The following is a 19,737-nucleotide window of genomic DNA, read 5'->3' as shown; positions in this document are numbered from 1 at the left end:
TAGGTATACCACCACACAGCTGTACAACAGATCTCAAAAAATTTCATTAATAAAGGCCTGGAAAACCGCAGGAGCATTACAAAGCCCAAAGGGCAAGACAAGGTATTCAAAATGCCTATCACGAGTATTGAATGCGGTTTTCCATTCGTCTCCCTCACGGATACGGATGAGGTTATAAGCCCCACGAAGGTCTAGTTTGGTGAAGATTTTTGCCCCCTGTAGAGGGTCAAAGAGTTCTGAGATCAATGGTAGCGGGTACTTGGTCTTTAACGTGATATTATTTAATCCTCGGTAATCAATACAAGGACGCAGGGAGCCGTCTTTTTTTCCCACAAAGAAAAACCCTGCGCCAGCAGGAGAGGGGGACTTACGGATCAATCCTCTCTCCAGATTTTCTTAGACAAATCTAGACATGGCCTCAGTCTCGGGCAAAGACAAAGGGTAGACTCTACCTCTGGGAGGCGTGGCATTGGGGACCAGGTCTATGGCACAGTTGTATGGCCTGTGAGGAGGCAGCGATTCAGCTTGATGTTTGCAGAAGACATCCGAGAAGCTTTTGCAGAAGACATCCGAGAAGCTTTTGTATGGAGTAGGAAGTCCTGCTGAGTTAGGTTCTGTAGACTGAGGCATAGGTGGGCGAATAGATAGTAGACAATGTTGGTGACAGAAGTCACTCCAGCGAGTAATTTGACCTCCAGTCCAGTCAATAACAGGAGAGTGCTTCTGTAACCATGGTAGACCTAGAAGCAAAGGGTTCAGAGAGTTCTTTAACCCTTTCACGACCAAGGACGAAAATGTACGTCATGGTCGGCTGCTAGTTCCCGCACCAGGACGTGCATTTTCGTCCGCATTTCAAACTGTCACTCTGTGTAAACACAGAGTGACAGACCCGCGCTGACAGCTGTCCTAGACAGCTGAGACATCAGTCTCGCCGGACAGCGGACCATCGCCGCTGCTTTCGGCAGTTAACCCCTTAAGTGCGGCGACGGATTGCCGTCGCCGCATTTAAGTGGTTAGAAGCACATCGGCAGCCCCCACGAAGTGATCGTGGGGGCTACCGATGCTTGTCACGGCAATCGGAGGTCAGATAATGACCTCCGGGTTGCCATGTACGGAAGCCTCGGAGGAGCAGCCTCTGGCCGTTCCTCCTCTGCTTCCTGTCAGTGTGACAGTTACGTCACAATGACAGTTAGAGTACATTACACTACGTGTGTAGTGTAATGTACTCTAGCAGCGATCAAAGCTGCAAGACTAAGTGTCCCCTAGTGGGACAAGTAAAAAAAGTAAAAAAAAGTAATAAAAATGTTTTAAAAAAAGTGTAAAAATAAAAGTTATAAGTTCTATAAACATGAACTGCTTTTTTTCCTATAATAAAACTTTTATTATAGAAAAAAAATGAACACGTTAAAAAAGTACACATATTTTGTATCACCGCGTTCGTAACGAACCCAACTATAAAACTATAATGTTATTTTCCCCGCACGATGAACACCCCCAAAAAAATCAATAAAAAACGACGACAGAATCACAATTTTTTTGGTCACCACCCCTCCCAAAATAAAGAATAAAAAGTGATCAAAAAGTCGCATGTTCCCAAAAATAGTACCAATAAAAACTTCTATCTGTCCCGCAAAAAACAAGCCCTTACACAGCTTTTTTGACTAAAAAATAAAAAAATTATGTCTCTCAGAATATGGTGACACAGAATTTTTTTTTGTTTATAAATAAGTCATTTTATTGTGCAAACGCTAAAAAAAAGGACCAAACCTATATACATATGGTATCGCCGTAACCGTACCAACTCGCAGAATAAAGTAAAAATTTCATTTATAGCATACGGTGAGCGCCGCAAAAAGAAAACCTAAAAAACAGTGTCAGAATTCCTGTTTTTTGCTCAGGATTGCAAAAAAATTGAACAAAAAGTGATAAAAATAAATAAATCGCATGTACCCCAACATGGTACCAATGAAAACTACAGATTGTCCCGCAACAAATAAGCCCCCGGTGGAGAAAAAATAAAAAAGTTCTGGCTTTCAGAATATGGCGATGCAAAATGTGCAGAGTGTTCCAAAAGCGGATAAGATCGGGCGCCATTTATCAGTGCGACACCGGGTACATATCTATGAATTATTTATTTACCCCATTATTATACCCTCTTATTATGCCCTGATGTACCCCGCACAGATTACATATGCCCCCCACATTATAAACTAAAATACCAGCGAAACCCAAAACAGAAAAACTACCAAGCAAAATCTGCGTTCCAAAAGCAAAATGGCGTCCCTCCCTTCTGAGCCCTGCAGTGTGCCCAATCAACAATTTGCGCCCACACATACGGCGTCGCCATACCCGAGAGAACCCGCTTAACGTTTTATGATGTATTTGTCTTCTGTGGCACAAACTGGGCACAACATATTATGCACTAAAATGGCATATCAGTGTAAAATTGCAATTTTCACTTTGAACCATCCGCTGTGCACTAACCCCTTTGCGCACTATGACTTAATTGCCTGTCATGGTGCGGCGGTTGATGTATGGAGTCGGCTCATGTGCTGAGCCCGCTCCATACGCTGCGGGCGTCGGCTGTGTATTACAGCAGGCCCCCTCGGTACTAACGGACAGGAACAGCGATCGCTCTGTTACAGAAGCCTGTAAGAATAACAATATACTGCAATACATTAGTATTGCAGTGTATTGTACCAGTGATCCAATGATCGCTGGCTCAAGTCCCCTAAGGGGATTGATTAATAAAATGTGTAGAAGAATTATAGTTATTAGTAGTGAGAATTATTTTTTTTAAAGTTAAAAAAACAAAACACCTTTTCGCATTTTTCTTCTAAAGTAATGTAAAAAAATTAACAAAATTGGTATCGCTACGTTCGTAAAAGTCTGAACTATTACAATATACCATTATTTAATTTGCACAGTGCACACCTTAAAAAAATGTAATAATTGAAACCGCCAAAATCGCAGTTTTTTTTTTTGTCACCTTCGCTCTAAAAAAAAAATGTACTACAACTTTTGAATCACTTTTTATGTACCAAAAAATGGTACCAATAAAAACTGCAGCTCCTCCCGCAAGAAATAAGCCCTCACACCACTCTATTGATGCAAAAATAAAAAAGTTATGGCTCTTGGAAAGCGGGGAGTGAAAATCTAAAATATGAAAGCAAAAAATGGATCAGTCCTGAAAGGGTTAATTCATTTCTAATGACAAAACGTATGACCACATGTGGGGTATTTCTGCACTCGGGAGAAATTGCTTTATAAAAAATGGTTGTTTATTTCTCCTTTATCCCTTGTGAAAATGAGAAAATTCAACATTTTAGTGGAAAAAAATTTGATATTAATTTTCGCGCCCTAATTCTAATAAACTCTGCAAAAGACCCGTGGGGTGTAAATGCTCACTATACCCCTAGAAAAATTCCTTGAAGGTTTTTCAGAAATGGGGTCACTTTTGGGGGGTTTCCACTGTTTTGGTCCCTCCAGTGCATTGCAAATGCAACATGGCACCGAAAACCATTCCAGCAAAATCATAAATCCAAATGGCGCTCCTTCCCTTCTGAGCCCTGCTGTGGGTCCAAACAGCAGTTTATTACCACATATGGGGTATTGTCGTAATCGGGAGACATTGTTTTACAAATGTTGGGGTGCATTTTCTTCGTTATTCCTTGTAAATAATAAAAATTTCTATGTTGTTTCAGAAAAAAAGTACATTTTAATTTTTACAGACTAATTCCAATATATTTAGCGAAAAACCTGTGTGGTCAAAATGCTAACTATACCCCTAGATAAATACCTTAAGGGGTCTAGTTTTCGAAATGGGGTCGTTTATGGGCAGTTTCTATCGTTCTGGCAGCTCAAAGCTTCTCCAAATGTACAGTGGGGCCTAAAACATTTTCAAGCAAAATATGAGTCCTGAAAGCCTCCGGGTGCTCCCTTCCTTTGGGTCCCTGCCGTGTGTCCAAACAACGCATTAGGGCCACAATGTGGGTATTTTTGAAAACAGGAGAAAGAGGGTGATAGATTTTGGGGTGTGTTTCTTCATTCTCATGGTCGCTTTACAAAGAAATCGGTCTTAAAACAAATACTTTTATGAAAAAAGTGAAATTCTTTTTTTTTTCACCTGATATGCATTAAATTTAGCAAAGAACTGTGAGGTCAAAATAATTACTATATACCTAAATAATTACGTTAAGGGGTCTAGTTTTCGAAATGGGGTAGTTTATGGGGAGTTTATCGTTCTGGCATCTCAAAGCCTCTCCAAATGTACAGTGGGGCCTAAAACATTTTCAAGCAAAATATGAGTCCTGAAAGCCTCCGGGTGTTCCCTTCCTTTCAAGCCCTGCTGTGTGTCCAGGCAGCGCATTAGGGCCACAATGTGGATATTTTTGAAAACAGGAGAAACAGGGTGATAGATTTTGTGGTGTGTTTCTTCATTCTCATGTTCGCTTTACAAAGAAATCGGTCTTCAAACTGATACTTTTATGAAAAAAGTGAAATAATTTTTTTTTTCACCTGTTATGCATTAAATTTAGCAAAAAACTGTGGGGTCAAAGTACGCACTACACCCCTAGATAAATACCTTAAAGGGTCTAGTTTTCTAAATGGGGTCGTTTATGGGGAGTTTCTATCGTTCTGGCAGCTCAAAGCCTCTCCAAATGTACAGTGGGGCCTAAAACATTTTCAAGCAAAATATGAGTCCTGAAAGCCTCCGGGTGCTCCCTCCCTTTCGGGCCCTGTCGTGTGTCCAAGCAATGCATTAGGGTCACAATGGGGGCATTTTTGAAAACAGGAGAAACAGGGTGATATATTTTGGGGTGTGTTTCTTCATTCTCATGGTCACTTTACACAGAAATCGGTCTTCAAAGTGATACTTTTATGAAAAAAGTGAAATTATATTTTTTTACGCCTGCTTTGCATGAATTCTTACAAAAAAACTGTGGGGTCAAAATACTTACAACACCCCTTAATAAATACCTTAAGGGGTGTCGTTTTCAAAATGGGGTCACTTGTGGGGGTTTCCACCATTCTGACACCTATGAGCCTCTGAAAACCTGGCTTGGTGCAGGAAAACAAAATGTACTTCAAAATGTATAAAATGATTACTAAACTTGTAAGTCTTCCAAATTGCTCAAAAAAAAAAATTTTTTTTCAAAAGTGCTGCCAAAATAGAGTAAAGAGATGGAAATATATATTTAATTAAAAAAATTGTACAGTATGTATGTACATATGTGACATATTGCAGTTAAAAATAGGGAAAAATGATAATTTTTACAAAATTTCTTCAATTTCTCTATTTTTTAATTAATTTCCGCAAATCGTATCAGTCTACTTTTACCACTAAAATAAAGTACAACATGTGACGAAAAAACAATGTCAGAATTACTTGGATATTCAAAACTTTCACAGAGTTATTCTCTGATAAAGTCAGACATACCAGATTTGACAAATCTGGCTTGGTCATTAAGGTACAAACATGCCCGGTCATTAAGGAGTTAACACATAGAAGGAGATACGTTCCTGGTGCAGCGCCCCTGTTAACAGGAGAATGGGCTTGGTGACGAGATAGATAATTTCCTGTAGGAGCCTCCCATCTACAGAAGCAATGGACAAAGGTTTGGTTAGACTTTGCACTGGGATTTGGTAGCTATTTACCAAGGACTGGAACAGAAAATTCCCAGCGGAATCGGAATCTAGGAAGGCTTGAACGTCGAAAGTGGTTCCTGCAAAGGACAGCTTCACTGTTATGGTACTCCACCTAGGGTAGCCTCTCCTACTTGCCTTAGGCATTGGAGTTTTCCGGCCTCACTGGACAGTCTCTGAGGAAGTGCGTTTTTCCACGACAATACAAACATAAATTCAACTTGCGTCTATTCTGGCGCTCCTCAGGCGTGAGTCTTGTTCTCTCCACCTGCATGGGTACGTCCGACCGGGAGGAAGATGAGTCCAGAAGAGGTCTTTGGAAGGTTGGTGCCAATCCTGATGTCCAATTGCCTCGAGCAGATTCCTGTTGTCTCTCACGGAAACGTATATCAATACGATTAGCTAGAGTGATCAAGTCATCCAAAGACGGTGGAAGGTCTCGGCCAGCAAGTTCATCCTTGGTTCGGCCCGCCAGACCCTCCCAGAAGGTCGATACCAAAGCCTCATTATTCCACTGGAGTTCAGTAGCCAAGGTGCGGAATTGAATGGCGTATTGGCCTACAGTGGAGGTTCCTTGTCGGAGCTTGAGTAGAGAGGAAGCTGCAGAAGAGGCTCGACCCGGTTCTTCAAACACCCTTTTAAACGTGGAGAGAAAGTTCTGAATGTTGTACATGATCGGGTCGTTTCTCTCCCACAAGGGTGATGCCCAAGCCAGAGCTTCAACAGACAGCAGGGACAGGATATAGGCCACCTTAGCCCGGTCTGAGGAAAAATGATGTGCCATGACTTCAAAGTGGATGGTGCATTGGTTAACAAATCCCCTGCAGGTCTTGGGGTCTCCCTCATAATGGGCATGCGTAGGTAGGTGAAGTCCGGGACTGTAGACAGGAGCTTGTTGCGGTGGTGGTGGTATCGGAGGCGCCGGAGGTGCTAGTTTGTTAAAAAGAGTGGACACATTCTGCAGTAGCTGAAACAGCTGATCTTGGCGGACTCATTGTCTAGAAAGCTCCTGAGCCATATCAGCCGTGTCAGGCAGGGCTGTGTCAAGGGTATCCATGGCTTGTTTAACCTATAACGGTTCTCACCGGTTTGTTCGTGGATCCTCGGTGTCGTCTGGGAGATGGTGCTTGGAACCCAGGCAACGCTTGGCAAAGCGGGTAGAGGCGGTCGGATGAATAAGCAGAAGTCAGTACAGGCAGCAGACGTCGTAACGGGTATGACAGCAATAGTTCAAGGCAAGCGGCAGGCGTCGAAACGGGTATGGCAGCAATAGGTCAAGGCAGGCGGCAGACGTCGTAACGGGTATGGCAGCAATAGGTCAAGGCAGGTGGCAGATAAGGATAGTCAAGTTCAAGCAGAGGTCAGTAACGGGAAATCCAGACAAAAGGCAGAAGGAACGGAAACAGGGAACTAGGGCACAGGAAACTCACGGGGAACTTGGTTGAACAAACAGGGATGGAAGGGAGGAGGAACCTTAAATAGGGAGTTCTAGGAATTAAGGCGCACGCTGGCCCTTTAAGGCAGTACGAGTCAGCGCGCGCGTGCCCTCTAGTGACTGCAGCCGCACAACAAGGATGCCGACCACGGAAGGAGGTAACGGATGCACTCACCTGACGCTGTCCAGGGCCAGCAGAGCGTCCGGACCGGGTAAGTGGAGCTCGGGATGAGCAGCTGATGAGGGAGGGTGCCGGAACCGGAGCAGAGGCCGTGGGAACGACGGGGAACGGCGCGACAGCCGTTACAATCTTCTCCTATTACTCCATATAACCTCTCCCTATATCTCCTCCTGTTACTCCATATAATCTCTCCCTATATCTCCTCCTGTTACTCTATATAACCTCTCCATATATCTCCTCCTATTACTCCATAGAACCTCCCCTATATCTCCTCCTATTACTCCTATATAACCTCCCCTATATCTCCTCCTATTACTCCATATAACCTCTCCTATATCTCCTCCTATTCCTCCATATAACCTCTCCCTATATCTCCTCCTATTACTCCATATATCCTCTCCCTATATCCCCTCCTATTACTCCATATATCCTCTCCCTATATCTCCTCCTGTTACTCCATATATCCTCTCCCTATGTCTCCTCCTATTACTCCATATAACCTCTCCCTATATCTCCTCCTGTTACTCCATATATCCTCTCCCTATGTCTCTTCCTATTATTCCATATAACCTCTCCCTATATCTCCTCCTATTACTCCATATATCCTCTCCCTATATCTCTGTAAAGGATTTGCCAGACACAGCTTCTGTGTCGACGCCTGTGGTTAATCAGTCTGCATCTGCTCCCAGGTCTGATAGAGTGACTCGATCTGCTACCACTCTGGCGGGTAGGCTGAGGAGTGGGAGAACCTATCACAGCCTGGCCAGACGGAGCTAGCTCCCGTCCTCGGTCTATTTATTCCTTCATTTCCTGCTCCTCCTTTGCCTGGGATTCTTCTTGTTTCCTGACTCTGCTGTCTTGCTAGTACTATTGACCTCTGCTTCAAATTGACCCTGGCTTCACTGACTACGCTTCTACTCTCGTTTGGTACCTCGTACACTCCTGGTTTGACTCGGCTCGTTCACTACTCTTTGCTCGTGGTGTTGCCGTGGGAAAATGCCCCTTTTCCCTTAGCTTCTGTGTACCCTTGTCTGTTGTGCACGTATTGAGCGTAGGGACCGTCGCCCAGTTGTACGCCGTCGCCTAGGACAGGTCGTGCAAGTATGCAGGGACTGAGTGGCTGGTAGATTAGGGCTCCCCTGTCTGTCTCCCTACCCCGTCATTACATAATCACAGGCCCATATACCTTTTCTACCCTGGTTCCTACTACTATAGACCCCCTTGAGACCATGGCTCAGCAAATGCAGGGTCTCTCCCTACAGGTCCAAGCCCTGGGTCAGAGGTGTGACCAGCGTGATGCTAACCAGCTAGTGCCCTCCACCTCACCTCTTGAACCCCATCTCAAGTTGCCTGACCGGTTCTCAGGGGACCGGAATACTTTTTTCTCCTTTCGGGAGAGTTGTAGACTCTATTTCCGTCTAAGGCCCCACTCCTCAGGTTCTGAGAGCCAGCGAGTGGGTATTATTGTCTCCCGGCTCCAGGACGGCCCCCAAGAATGGGCCTTCTCCTTGGCTCCTAACGCCCCTGAACTTTCCTCTGTTGACCTTTTTTTTTTCCGCTATCGGGCTCATCTATGACGAGACTGACAAGACTGCCTTTGCCGAGAGTCAGCTGGTGACCTTACGTCAGGGTAAGAGACCCGTTGAAGAGTACTGTTCTGACTTTAGGAAGTGGTGTGTAGCTTCTCGCTGGAATGACCCTGCCTTGAGGTGCCAGTTTAGATTGGGTCTGTCGAACGCCCTGAAAGGCCTGTTAGTTAGCTATCGCTCTTCTGACTCTCTAGATCAGGTTATGGCTTTAGCTGTACGTCTTGACCGACGTCTCAGGGAACGACGACTTGAACGTTTTTGTGCCTTCTCCTCTGGCTCCCCCATGATGGCTCCCGAGGTTCCGTTACTTCGTTCTTCCACGGAAAACTCGGATGAACCAATGCAACTCGGTCCTCCCTGTCTCCCCAACAACGTAGAGTGCTCTGCAGAAAGAATAGTCTCTGCTTCTACTGTGGGGATGACAAGCATCAAGTGGACGACTGTCCTAGGCGTAAGAATACTCCAGCCGGAAAACTTAAGTGACCATCGGGGAGGTCGCTTGGGCGCACAGGTATTTCCCGTAAATATGAAACCTAATAGGATCTTGCTTCCCTTTCAGGTCTCTTTTGAGGGTAGGTCTGCCACCGGCAGTGCCTTCGTGGATTCAGGGTCCTCTGCTAATATTATGTCTGTGGAATTTGCTATGTCTCTAGCTATGCCATTGATTGATTTGCCTAAACCTGTCCCGGTAGTGGGTATCGACTCCACCCCACTTGCTAATGGTTATTTTACGCAGCATACCCCTGTTTTTGAACTCATTGTTGGCTCCATTCATTTGGAGCAGTGTTCTGTTCTGGGGATGCAGGGATTATCATCTGATTTGGTTTTAGGCCTTCCCTGGTTGCAGATGCATAATCCCACGTTTAACTGGAGTACTGGGGATCTTACTAAATGGGGTAATGAATGCATGACGGCCTGTTTTTCTGTTAATTTTATTTCTCTCCCTGAGGAGGTGAACACTCTACCTGAGTTTATTCAGGACTTCGCTGATGTTTTTTCTAAAAAGGCCTCCGAAGTGTTACCTCCTCATAGAGAATATGATTGCGCAATCGATTTGGTACCAGGAGCTAAGCTCCCTAAGGGTAGGATATTTAATCTCTCTTGTCCCGAACGTGAGGCCATGAGAGAATATATCCAGTAAAGCCTGGCCAAGGGTTACATTCGCCCCTCTACTTCTCCGGTAGGTGCTGGCTTCTTCTTCGTAGGGAAGAAGGATGGTGGTCTTAGGCCGTGCATCGATTACCGAAACTTGAATAAGGTCACTGTAAGGAACAAGTATCCCCTTCCTTTGATTCCTGATCTCTTCAATCAGGTTCAGGGGGCCCAATGGTTCTCTAAGTTTGATCTTCGGGGGGCTTATAACCTTATCCGAGTCAGAGAAGGGGATGAGTGGAGGACTGCGTTTAACACGCCCGAAGGTCATTTCGAATACCTCGTCATGCCCTTTGGGTTGTGTAATGCTCCCGCAGTCTTCCAGAATTTCATAAATGGGATTTTAAGAAACTACCTGGGGTATTTCTTGTAGTGTACCTTGATGACATACTTGTGTTTTCCAAGGACTGGTCCTCCCACATTGAGCATGTCAGGAAGGTGCTCCAGGCCCTTCGGGAAAACTGACTCTTTGCTAAATCTGAAAAATGTGTGTTTGGGGTGCAGGAGATACCATTTTTGGGTCAAATCCTCACTCCTAATGAATTCCGCATGGACCCTGCCACGGTTCAGGTTGTGGCTGAATGGGTCCAACCTGCCTCCCTGAAGGCGTTACTGTGCTTTCTGGGGTTTGCTAATTACTACAGGAGATTTATTGCTAACTTCTCGATCATCGCTAAGCCTCTTACGGATCTTACTCGCAAAAGTGCTGATCTCCTCCACTGGCCTCCGGAGGCGGTCCAGGCTTTTGAGATCCTTAAGAAGTTCTTTATCTCTGCCCCAGTGCTGATTCAGCCTAACCAAATGGAGCCATTCATCGTGGAGGTTGACGCCTCCGAGGTGGGAGTGGGGGCTGTCTTATCCTAGGGTACCAGGTCCCTCACCCATCTCCCTCCCTGTGCCTACTTCTCCAGGAAGTTCTCTCCTACTGAGAGTAACTATGACGTGGGCAACCGCGAACTCTTAGCCATTAAATGGGCATTTGAAGAGTGGCGCCGCTTCTTGGAGGGGGCTAGGCACCAGGTAACGGTCCTTACCGACCACAAGAATCTGGTTTTCCTAGAATCTGCCCGGAGGCTAAACCCGAGACAAGCTCGATGGGCGTTGTTTTTTACTAGATTCAACTTTGTGGTCACCTATAGGGCTGGGTCTAAAAATATTAAAGCTGATGCACTGTCGCATAGCTTTATTGCCAGGCCTCCTTCGGAGGAAGATCCTTCTTGTCTTTTGGCCCCAGGTATAATAATATCCTCTGTTGATTCTGACTTAGTCTCCAAAATTGCGGCTGATCAAGGTTCAGCTCCTGGGAACCTTCCTGAGAACAAGCTGTTTGTTCCCCTGCAATTCCGGCTAAGGGTACTCAGAGAATTTTATGACTCTGCACTATCTGGCCATCCAGGCATCCTGGGTACCAAACACCTCATTGCTAGAAACTATTGGTGGCCCGGGTTGCCTAAAGACGTTAAGGCCTACGTCGCCGCTTGTGAAATTTGTGCTAGGTCCAAGACTCCCAGGTCCCGACCAGCGGGTTTACTATGTTCTTTGCCCATTCCCCAGAGCCCTTGGACCCATATCTCCATGGATTTTATCACCGATCTGCCTCCATCTCGAGGCAAGTCGGTGGTGTCGGTTGTAGTAGAATGCTTCAGTAAGTTGTGCCACTTTGTGCCCCTCAAGAAACTACCCAATGCCAAGACGTTAGCTAACTTGTTTGTCAAACATATCCTGCTTCTCCATGGGGTTCCTGTCAATATTGTTTCTGACAGAGGGGTACAATTTGTTTCATTGTTTTGGAGAGCTTTCTGTAAAAAGCTGGAGATTGATCTGTCCTTCTCCTCGGCCTTCCATCCTGAAACTAATGGCCAAACTGAGAGGACTAATCAGTCTCTAGAACAATATTTAAGGTGTTTTATGTCTGACTGTCAATATGATTGGGTCTCCTTCATTCCCCTCGCCGAATTTTCCCTTAATAACCGGGTCAGTAACTCGTCAGGGGTCTCCCCCTTCTTCTGTAATTTTGGGTTGAATCCACGGTTCTCCTCCATTTCACCTGGTGGTTCCAACAATCCCGAGGTAGATGTAGTTCATCGGGAACTGTGCACAGTCTGGGCCCAGGTTCAGAAGAACCTAGGAACCTAGAGGCGTCCCAGAGCATACAAAAAACTCAGGCAGATAGAAGACGTTCGGCTAACCCCTTGTTTGTTGTCGGGGATCTGGTGTGGCTGTCTTCAAAAAATGTGCGTCTTAAAGTTCCATCCAAAAAATTTGCTCCCCGGTATATAGGGCCGTACAAGGTCATTGAGGTCCTTAACCCTGTCTCCTTCCGGCTGGAGTTACCCCCGTCTTTTCAAATACACGACGTGTTTCATGCCTCCCTCCTTAAACGCTGCTCACCGTCCTTCGCCCACCGTCCTCCAGTCCCTGTTCTCACCCCTGAAGGGGTAGAATTCGAGGTGGCCAAGATTGTGGACAGCAGGATGGTCCAAGGCTCCCTCCAGTACCTAGTCCATTGGAGAGGATACAGGCCTGAGGAGAGGACTTGGGTACCCGCTCGGGATGTTCACGCTGGGGTATTGCTCAGGAGGTTCCATCTTCGGTTCCCCAATAAGCCAGGTCCACCTAAGAAGGGTCCAGTGGCCCCTCATAAAAGGGGGGTACTGTAAAGGATTTGCCAGACACAGCCCGTGGTTAATCAGTCTGCATCTGCTCCCAGGTCTGCTACCACTCAGGCGGGTAGGCTGAGGAGTGGGAGAACCTATCACAGCCTGGCCAGACGGAGCTAGCTCCCGCCCTCGGTCTATTTATTCCTTCATTTCCTGCTCCTCCTTTGCCTGTGATTCTTCTTGTTTCCTGGCTCTTCTGTCCTGCTAGTACTATTGACCTCTGCTTCAAATTGACCCTGGCTTCACTGACTACGCTCCTGCTCTCGTTTGGTACCTCGTACACTCCTGGTTTGACTCGGCTCGTTCACTACTCTTTGCTCACGGTGTTGCCGTGGGCAAATGCCCCTATTCCCTTAGCTTCTGTGTACCCTTGTCTGTTTGTCTGTTGTGCACGTATTGAGCGTAGGGACCGTCACCCAGTTGTACGCCGTCGCCTAGGACGGGTCGTTCAAGTAGGTAGGGACTGAGTGGCGGGTAGATTAGGGCTCCCCTGTCTGTCTCCCTACCCCGTCATTACAATCTCCTCCTATTACTCCATATAACCTCTGCCTATATTTCCTCCTGTTCCTCCATATAACCTCTCCCTATATCTCCTCCTATTACTCCATATAACCTCTCCTATATCTCCTCCTGTTACTCCATATATCTTCTCCCTATGTCTCCTTCTATTACTCCATATAACCTCCCCAATATCTCCTCCTATTACTCCATATAATCTCTCCCTATATCTCCTCCTATTACTCCATATAACCTCTCCCTATATCTCCTCCTATTACTCCATATAACCTCCCCTATATCTCCTCCTATTACTCCATATAACCCCTTCCTATATGTCATCCTATTACTCCATATAACTTCTCCCTATATCTCCTCCTATTACTCCATATATCCTCTCCCTATATCTCCTCCTATTACTCCATATATCCTCTCCCTATATCTCCTTCTATTACTCCATATAACCTCTCCCTATATCTCCTCCTATTACTCCATATATCCTCTCCCTATATCTCCTCCTATTACTCCATATATCTTCTCCCTATATCTCCTTCTATTTCTTCATATAACCTCTCCCTATATCTCCTTACATTACTCCATATATCTCCTCTTATTACTCAGTATATCTCCTCCTATTACTCCATATAACCTCTCCCTATATCTCCTCCTGTTACTCCATGTAAAGTTTGTTTGAAGCCCGATTTTTCATTGGTTTAAAATCAGGGAATAGGCTCCGCCCCTATTGATGACGTGGCAGCCCATAATTGGCTGCAATGTACATCATTCCTCGCTGAATTGCCTAGCACAGCAGCACTGCGATGTTGGCCACAGCGGGTTTAGTTGTCTTGTCTCGTATAATTGAGGGACTAAAATGCATGGAGAAGCAATGAGTAAGTAAAAGAAGTTCATACGTACCGTTGTCTTGGTGACGCGTCCCTCTTGACATCCAGTCCCACCTCCCTGGATGACGCGGCAGTCCATGTGACCGTTGCAGCCTGTGATTGGCCTGTGATTGGCTGCAGCGGTCGCATGGGATGAAACGTCATCCCGGCAAGCCGGACTGGAGGAAGAAGCAGGTAAGTTAACTTTTAATACTCTCTAATTATTATGCGGGTTGTGCTCTCGTATAAAGTCCTATAGACATGTCCTATCTTTTGCGGAGCCTTTCTACGGCATGTACACCTTCCTGTAAATATGCAGGAAGGTGTCCATGGGCAATAGAAGTGAATGGGTCCGTAATTACGGACGAATTCTACGGTCGTTTGCATGGGGCCTTGCAACACATAATTGGGTATTTAAATAGTGAGCTTTTACTCTATCTATACCGTAAGTCAACCTCCCGAGCAACGCCGGGTATAAAAGCTAGTTACTCCATATAACCTCTCCCTATATCTCCTCCTGTTACTCCAGATAACCTCCACTATATCTCCTCCTATTACTGCTCGATAATAAAGGTCACCATATAACTACACTACGGAGTGGACATGTAGCCTGTTGCAGTAGAGGCAGACTGCACTATATTAAGTTCTGCACATGATGTATCTATCATGACTCATTTCTTGTTGTCTTGTAGAGATACATTTCATTCCAATTTTCAGCTATTTCATTATTGTGAGTCATAACAAGAGCTGCCCGCCCCTCAGTGCTTGTCACAAGCTCACGTTTGGGGTTTCTGACTCATTGCTGTGATCTACACAAAAGAAAAAAAAACATGAACAGTTTAAGAGAGGCAACATATGATGGGGAAAGAGAAGGCAACAAGGTGGAGTGGACTTCTTACCCACCCTTCCGCTGGTCAGCATGGAACAGAGGTCAGACTTATACTAAGAGGTGGCATTAAGGTGGCCATAGACATTAGATTATTGTCAGCTGAACCTGCCAAGGTCAGCTGACCATCTAATGTTTATGGGGGTTCCTACTCTCTTCTGACACCAGATGTTAGGGAAGAGAATTATCAGGCAGTTGGATTTCAACATGCCCGATCCTTTTGTTCTTAAGGGTAATAAGCCGCTGCCAGTGGTGCCTGGCAACGACTTACTGCCTCTCCCTATTCAGAATACATGCACGCTCGGCCGAGCCGTGCAAGCATTTCTATTGGGGGATCAGGAGGTATAGCTGTCGGCCGACAGCTATCTAACGTGTCTGGCCAGCCTTACGCTGGTGGATGGTCTAATTGTTAGGGGGGCTTACAGTCAGAGTACCATAGTAAGGAGAGGACTTTCTGAAAAGAGATCCAATAGGGATAAGAGGGTTTTAGCAGCTCAAGGACAATAAGAAGTGTCATTACCAGGCGAAGGACTAAAGAATAATAGTAATAGGAAGATCAAACAAAATGTTTATTGTAATAGATAAGGATTTGTTTTTAGCTGAGGAACAGTAAGGAAGGATGAAGAAGAGGTAGAGTAGAATGTGTTTTGGCTATATTGGGGGTAGGGTGTAGTATAATATGAAGGGGTCATACAGAGAAGACATGGTGTAGAATGAAGTTTGGTCTTATGATATAGCCAGATGAAGATAAAGTTTCAGTCTAGTCGTGTTTGCTTCAGATGGAAGGTTCTGCATGATATGGTGATAGATACACTTGTTGTATTACTTGCCGTTATTGACGCAATCCTGTGCAAAATATATTAGACTGAAGGTTTAGATGGGTGTGTCAACTGACACCCTTCAGTTACTTGCCCAGATCCAAATCCATTAGTTATATCGATATATCGGAGAGAAGTAAGACACACAGAGACATGCTTTGTATACCCCAAATCCTCCTCTGGTTTATTGTTAGTATGCAGTTACAATTGTATCCCAAAAGAGGGGAGTAGGCTTGAGCTGAGCCAACCACAAGCAAGAAAGGTTTTTTATGGGAAATCACAAGTGAGGGTATGTGCACACGATAACGACAATTACGGCTGAAATTACGGAGCTGTTTTCAGGAGAAAACCGCTCCTGAATTTCAGACGTAATTGCTCGTACTCGCGTTTTGTGAGGCGTCCATTACGGACGTAATTTGGAGCTCTTCTTCATTGAAGTCAATGAAAAACTACTCAAATTACGTCCCAAGAAGTGTCCTGCACTTCTTTGACGACGCTGTTATTTTACGCGCCGTCTTTTGACAGCGACGTGTAAAATTACAGGTCGGCACAGTACGTCGGCAAACCCATTGAAATGAATGGTCAGATGTTTGCCGACGTATTTGAGCCGTGTTTTCAGGCGTAATACGAGGCGTAAAACGCCTCGTTTACGCCTGAAAATAGGTTGTGTGAACCCAGCCTAAGACAAAAGCTTCCTACGAGAATACTACAGCTGCAATGTCAACACGACCACATGCGAAGGTAAACACATGATAACACATCCACATTCTCATAGGAAACTTAGATGAGGAAAGGCAAACACATGGGTTCTCAGACAGTAAGGCTAAGTTCACATCTCGTTTTTACTGTACGTCTGACGTGCACGTCTTGAGATGAAAAAAACGTGTCAAAATGTGTACCAGAGCGTGTACATTGATTTCTATGGTCAGGACGGATGCCCAAATGGTGTAGTTTGTGCATACGTTTTGTGTGCTTATGTTCTTTCCCCTCATGTCCTGAAAAGCCCAGTCTGCTATGCTTTTCAGTACTTTTCCAAAATTGTATACCACACGTATACGTTTTTATTTGTATTGAAGTCAATGGCGACGTATGGACAACGTATGCAACCTTAAACCTTACATTTGCATACGTAAAACTCATACGTTTTTGTCACCATACTGTATATGGGAAATCTTGACTTTACAAAATTTGATTTAGCTCAAGAACAAAAAAAAAGTATACGTTTTTAGAAGTAAGAACGGACACAAACTTATAAAATATGCCATCAATGTTAAATTTAGGAAAACCCCCTTTAAAGGAACACACCGGGTAACCCTTTTCTTGTATCCTTGTGTCATGCACCACCCCCTTAGGCCCTGTGCTATGTGTCTAAGATTTACCTGCAGTGTTATGATAGGGTCATCTAAAGAATAATTTACTGTTATAATATATAACAGAGGTGGAGACCAGGGTGTACATACCATAGGGGCGGATCATGCCCAGCTCTGGTTGGTCCCATACCATTTTGCTACTAGGTGGCAACAACTTGTGCAACATTCTCCTCCCCACAGGACCCGCATTGTTAGCAAATAAGTAGGTGGAAAGTGGCTGAAGGTCCATGGAAAGTCCTGTAGAGGGGGCAAACAAACACCCTTTAGTCCTCGTTGGCAAAATCCTGCACAATAATGGGAGCCCATTTTAACCTTTGCCATGGGGCTTCCTCTCTTCTATGTACGCCACTAGCTGGAGAATATAGCTAAAAACAAATATAGTAAAACACCATTGGTGTAATATGTCTAATATGACTTGCTTATATTGTTAGATGTTATATACGGTAGTAGGAAATGACATAACTGGAGCTTCTGCTTGGTAACATTAGGGTTAAACCAGTCAGCGGTTTCTGTTTCCAAGTGACAAGGTTGTAAAAACTGAAATTGAATTTCTCTGCTTCCCCTTTTTGAAGCTGGTCCAGCACAATGTTATGTTCTTGTTTTTTGATCGCGTCACCGCTTATCACCGCTTATCCCATCAATGCAAGCTGGGACTTCCCTGTATATTCAGCTGACCTGTGAAGAGGTAAGTTATAGAAATGCTAATAACTCTTACTCCACTGCACCCCAAAACTTCTTCTGGAGCAGGTGTATAGAGCAGGGTAGTTTGCATCTCAGGAAATACAGTAAATACGTAGCTGGGTGTCACATCCTGCCTGACATCACTGACACATCTGTCAGATACGGTATGGACAACTACAATAAGCATAGGCTGTAGATCTTCTCTTTTGTTCTGGGATCCACAATCACTGGCTGTATAGTCTGTACAATGCGGGATCATAGCCATTACTGGTGAGTGTATGCCGAGGAGTAACACAGATGTCGAGGAGGAAGAGTATGTTCACACGCTTAAAGTGTAGCTAAACGTTTGACAAACTTCTGACATGTCATAGTGACATGTCAGAAGTTGGGATTGGTGGGGGTCCGAGAACTGAGACCCCCACAAACCTCTAGAACGAAGCAGCTGAAGCGCTCGTGCCTGTTCGGCCTTGTCCGGAAAGCCGATGTATCGGAGTACGGGCTCATAGACTTTCTATTGAGTCCATACAGGATACATTTTTTTCAGGAAAAAAGCCGAACAGACAGGAAGCGGCTGAGCGCTCACACGAACGATTCAGCTGCTTCGTTCTAGTGATTGCTGGGGGTCCCAGTGCTCGGACCCCCACCAATACGAACTTCTGACATGTCTCTATAACATGTCAGAAGTTTGTCAAACGTTTAGCTACACTTTAACAAAATACCAATGAAAATACGGAGCTGTTTTCAAGGGAAAACAGCCCCTGATTTTCAGCCGTTTTTTAAGCAACTGGTGTTTTTTACGGCCATTTTTTTGGAGCTGTTTTTCTATAGAGTCAATGAAAAACGGCTCAAGAAGTGTTATTTTAAAATGAGGCGTAAAATTATGCCCCGTCGGAACAGAACGCTGTATTTCCCATTGAAATCAATGGGCAGATGTTTGTAGGCTTCCGATCTTTCGGACGTTTTTCGGGACCTTTACTGCCCCAAAAAAACAGCTGAAAATAGCCCGTGTGAACATACCCTAATACTCTCACATGTACATTGATACTCGTATGAGTATTAACCGGTCCCACACAATGGCTGCCTCCAGTGTGTGCAGGTCACAGAACTATTCAGCCTGGTGCAAAAGGTGCAGCCTTCAGCCAGCATGGATCTTCCCGACATTGATGTGTTTTTTTTTTCCACATAGGGAATATATGGAGCATTTAGGGCATCCTCTACTCTTATGTAAAAACAGCTTAATGGGTTATTCCAGTCTTACCAAGGGATGACATAATGTTGGGAAATTCTGTCACTTGCGGACTGGTGGAGGTCTGACCGCAGGGACCGCAAATGATCACGAGAAGAAAGAAGCCGAATGCCCCTCGCATTTTTCTGCACAGCACCACTCCTCACCAGGTTCTGCAAAGAGAACTGCAACTCAGCCCCATTGAAGTTAATGGGGCCATTCCAGTACATGCACAGCACCTTAAAGTCAGTAGCACCATGCAGCGAAACCTTCAGAAGGAGCCATGGTGTTCCATAGAGCTCTGTGGCCCCTCCATTCTAGCAGTCATTGGGCATCCCAACGGTCAGACTCCGACTGATCAGCAAGTAAAGGTTAAGGTTGGAAATGTGCTGTCACTTGCTATGACTGGAAAAGCCTTTTAATTATTATTTGTTGAAAGTTATTCATATATCTAATTCACCTATTTCAATTCCTCAGCCCCCTCAAAATCTCTGCTTGCAGTGTCAAAGGAAAAAAAAACATCCTGATAAAGTTCTGCTCACACATTTGCACAACCCGTTATAGTGTATCAGAGCTTTCTGCAGCTGTGTCCGCGATTTTTGGTGTCCGAATGGAGTAGAATGCCTTAATTCACTGATGGCAAGCAGATATTTTGAAATTGATGAGCAATTAGAACAGCTATAGGGTGAGGAATTAAAACATGGAGTATGATTAAATC

The 19,737-nt window shown here is 44.9% G+C and overlaps 1 protein-coding gene across 2 annotated transcripts in view; it reads left to right on the top strand.

Moving 5' to 3' along the window:
• The window catches only part of ZNF831 (zinc finger protein 831), a 78,471-nt gene that overhangs the window by 22,749 nt on the left and 35,985 nt on the right, over positions 1–19,737 (top strand). The window contains exon 1 of one of the 2 annotated variants that reach the window (XM_075845181.1): positions 14,894–14,969. The exons of the other annotated variant lie outside the window; for it this stretch is intronic. The gene's annotated coding sequence lies outside the window, so the exon portion shown is untranslated. Of the gene's footprint in view, positions 1–14,893; positions 14,970–19,737 lie in introns of those variants that run through there. 2 annotated transcript variants of the gene reach the window in all.

Source organism: Rhinoderma darwinii, chromosome 13 (genome assembly GCF_050947455.1).
Source record: "Rhinoderma darwinii isolate aRhiDar2 chromosome 13, aRhiDar2.hap1, whole genome shotgun sequence".
In the NCBI taxonomy this organism is placed as follows: domain Eukaryota; kingdom Metazoa; phylum Chordata; class Amphibia; order Anura; family Rhinodermatidae; genus Rhinoderma; species Rhinoderma darwinii.
This window is presented reverse-complemented; position numbering and strand designations above follow the sequence as displayed.